Here is a 4041-nt window from a genome sequence, read left to right as displayed (position 1 = left end):
CCAATTCATGAATTCCAGCAACTTTCTTAGCCATAGTTCTTTCAATTGGCCATTGATAGTTATTTGAGGCCATTTCTTCCAAAAGAGCAATAGCACCCTCAGGTGTCTTTGACATCAAAGTTCCCCCAGATGCAGCATCAACTAAAGTCTGCGTTTACCAATTTAACCCGTTATAGAACATCTGAATTTGCAACAAATCTGGCAATCCATGTTATGGGCAGCGTCGAATCAAATCTTTATACCTTTCCCATGCTTCATAGAGTGATTCAAAATCATGCTGCTTGAATTGACCAATCTTACTCCTGAGTTGAGCTGTTTTTGCAGGTGGAAAGAATTTAGCTAGAAATTTTTCTGGCATGTCCTGCCAACTAGTAATACTCCCAGGTTGTAGCGACTGTAGCCAACCTCTTGCTTTGTCCCTCAAAGAGAAAGGGAATAATCTCAGTCTAATGGTGTCTTTAGTAACACCATTGATCTTCACAGTATCACAAATCTCCAAAAACATTGCCAGATGGATATTGGGATCATCAAGTGGCGATCTACTGAATTGGGCCTGCTGCACCATGCTGATTAATGCGGGTTTAAGCTCAAAATTGTTGGTGTTAATGGGCTGGTGTCTGATACCTGAATAATTGTCATTCACAACTGGTCGCACATAATCCTTCAAGGCGCGTGGCTGCGCATTATCTTGTCCTTTCTCCATGGCTAATACCCTCTTTTTCCTTAGTGCTCTGAGTGTTCTTTCAATCTCCGGATCAAAAGGAATAATGTCACGTGTTCTAGTCCTGCGCATCCAACATAAAAAACACACCAGAAATACAAAAAATAATAATAATAATAATAATAATAAAATAAAATAAATAAATAAAAATATAAAAATAAATTCTAAATTAAAACCAAGATTACTTTGTATCGATATTGGCAAAAATAAGAAAAACTCAATCCCCGGCAACGGCGCCACAAACTTAACCGGTGCAAACTGCAAGTGCATAGTATCATAGTTTTATAATATAATGATGTGTAGAGTATCGTCCTCAGGGATTGATGTCTTAATTTTACCAAGTATCGAAATTTTACTAACCTTGATTTTATTTAGAAAAATTAACAATTTTAGACTACAAAATTTAAACAAAGCTACTTTAAATAAACTATTCAGGAGAATTTAAAACTGAATACCGCGTGTCAAATTGATGATGGTGAAAACTTCTAGGAAACTGATTTCACCTAGTTTCTCACTATGCTTTACTCATTTAGCTAATTTAACTTCGTTTTCTCTATTTGCTAGCAAATCGCCAATTTTTCCAAAAGCCTCTTTTGATAGTCAATCGGAACGTATTCTTGTTTATTATTTAACATAAGAGTATGCAAAGTAATAACGCAAGAACGCAGTAAGACCCTCGTTTTTTTATGCTACGTAGGTTCATACAAGTCTTTCGATCTCTATATTTACCTACACTGAATTATCCAAGATCTATCCTATAATCCCCCCTTTCGGTAGCGAATCACAAGACTAAAATCATTTAATTAATGACCAGTTAATTAAAAGCATTAGGCACAGAATAACTCAAAAAAACATTAATGAAAACTATTTCAGATTAGCGTCAAAGAGCAAGCATAGTTCGAAACTGGCTACATCATTTTCCTAGAATTCAAAAATTTAGTTCATTCCGAAAATAAAATCCAACATAACAGATTTCACCATATTTTCTTCAATTTGGAGCGTACGGAAAAGATCAACACTCGCCGCACCGCTGTCGCGCGTCATGAACACCCTGAACACCGCCGTTGTTCGCTGCCTTTCAATTCTGAAAAGATAGTATTTTTGCGTGCTTCCAACTCTCCTTTGCTAGCTGTGTATGTATCTTCACAGCACCCCCAAAAGAAAACCACAAGAAAGCTCTCCAAAAAATAATTTTTCCAAGAAAACCTATGTGCTTTGGCCTCCCTTCTCTTTCTCCCCAAGAAAATCCTTTTTTTCTTTCCTATGGTCCGGCCTCTCTCTTCTCTCCAGCCCCAATGCATGCTGCTCTTCCCAAATCTCTTCTTGCACATGGCACTCTCACAAGGAAACCTCCTTTGACTTTTCCAATTCCTTTCCTTTTTGTCCTTTCTTTCTTTGCATTTCTTTCCTTTCTTTTTTTCTTTCCATTCTTTTGTCGTTCCTTTGTATGTACCCAGCGCACACTGCCCTTATGAGATGACCCGGCTGCATGGCTGGGTCACATCTCATTTTTTGATTTTTTGATTTTCTTTTTTTTTGTTCAAAGGTACATGAACTGTCCTCGTCTTTCAAGCCCACTTTTGACCCTCTTACAGCTCATAACTCTCAAATATTAAAACATAAAAGATGTAGAGCTCCTTTTCACATTTTCCTAGAATTTTGAATCATCTCAATTGGAGTTTGTATGAGAAAGTTACGCCAAGATTACGAAGAAGTGTCGAAAAAATCCATAAAACGGCGTATGCTAACTTCACGTCTGATTTCGGCCTTGATGCTGCCAGTATTTTGCAAAACACAAAACACAAAAATTGTAGATTGTTTTCTTATATTTTTATGGTATCTTGAATAATCTGAATCAAAGGTTGGATGAGAGAGTTACGCACAAATTGCAAAGTACTGTCGGTTTTTTTTAGCTTCCAACAGTTACTCTGCAATAAAAAACACCAAAATTTCATACATTACTCAATAAAACCCGAATTTTATAAATAGAACACAATGTTAGAATATTGAGAGTAATTAGGCATTTAAATACAAAATATCATTTGCAATGCATGAATTAAAACACCTAATTACACAATTTAAGCGCGTAATCAGTAGGTGGTAAAGCTAACTTGTAGGCACCCGACCCCACTTTCTCTAAAATATCAAATGGATCGATGAACCTAGGGCTAAGTTTACCCTTCCTTCCAAACCTCATAACTGCTTTTAAAAGAGCTATCTTCAGAAATACATGATCCCTAATATCAAATTTTAATTTCCTGTGGTGATTATCGGCATAACTCTTTTGTCAACTCTAAGCTGCATTGATTCTATCCCTGATGAGCCGAACCTTATCGTACGCCTATTGCATAAGCTCTGGTCCCATAACTCGCCGCTCTCCCATCTCATCCCAATATAGAGGAGATCGACATCTTCTAGTGTATAAAGCCTCAAATAGTGTCAGGCTAATGCTGGCCTGGTAACTGTTATTATATGCAAACTCTACCAGCAGCATGAATTGAGTCCAACTACCCCCAAAATCTAATACACATGCTCGGAACATATCTTCTAATATTTGTATCATCCTCTCAGTCTGTCCATTTGACTGAGGATGGAATGTCATGCTAAAAAAAATAGCTGAGACCCTAAAGTTTCCTACAAGCTTTTGAAAAATCGTGATGTGAAACATGGGTCTCAATTTGACGCTATGGACATAAGGTCTCCGTGAGAACAAACTATCTCCTGGATGTAAATCTCTGCCAAACGGTTAAAGGAATAGCTGAACTTGAAAGGGAGGAAATGGGCGGTCTTGGTCAACCGATCTATAATCACCCAAATCGCTTTCTGACCATGCCATGTCGACGGCCGCCATGAGACAAAATCCATAGATATATGGTCCCACTTCCATGCTGGGATAAATAGTGGCTGCAACTGACCTGTCGGCCTCTAGTGCTTAACTTTTACCTGCTGGAGCGTTAGACATTGTGCTACATACTCGGATTCCTTCTTCATACCACTCCACCAATAGAACTCTCACAGATCCTTGTACATTTTCGTACTGTCGGGATGAACTGCATACAAAGATTTGTGAGCCTCTTCCAAAATAGTATTTCTAATGCCAGCATCAGTAGAAAGACACAATCTGGAACAGAACCATAAAGCTTTGTCATCTAAAATGTAGAATTCCTCTCCCTGACCAGTTTGTACCGTAACCATCACCTCTGCTAATTCTAGGTCTTCCTTCTGAGTGGTTTTAATTCTTTCCTGCAGAGTAGGCTGTACTGCTAAACTGGCAATACATACTGAAGGATTACTCTCGATCAATTCACTGTCGAGTCTCT

At 38.0% G+C, this 4041-nt stretch overlaps 1 non-coding gene across 1 annotated transcript; it reads left to right on the top strand.

Annotated features, from left to right (window-relative positions):
- Positions 1-203: 203 nt before the first annotated feature.
- LOC131163144 (small nucleolar RNA R71) lies at positions 204-310 on the top strand. Its single transcript, XR_009138924.1, has one exon. It is a non-coding gene; the product is annotated as a small nucleolar RNA R71 (small nucleolar RNA).
- Positions 311-4041: the final 3731 nt, after the last annotated feature.

This window comes from Malania oleifera, chromosome 8, assembly GCF_029873635.1.
Source record: "Malania oleifera isolate guangnan ecotype guangnan chromosome 8, ASM2987363v1, whole genome shotgun sequence".
Classification (NCBI taxonomy): domain Eukaryota; kingdom Viridiplantae; phylum Streptophyta; class Magnoliopsida; order Santalales; family Ximeniaceae; genus Malania; species Malania oleifera.
Note: the sequence above shows the minus strand (reverse complement) of the source record. Positions and strands in the feature narration are given on the sequence as shown.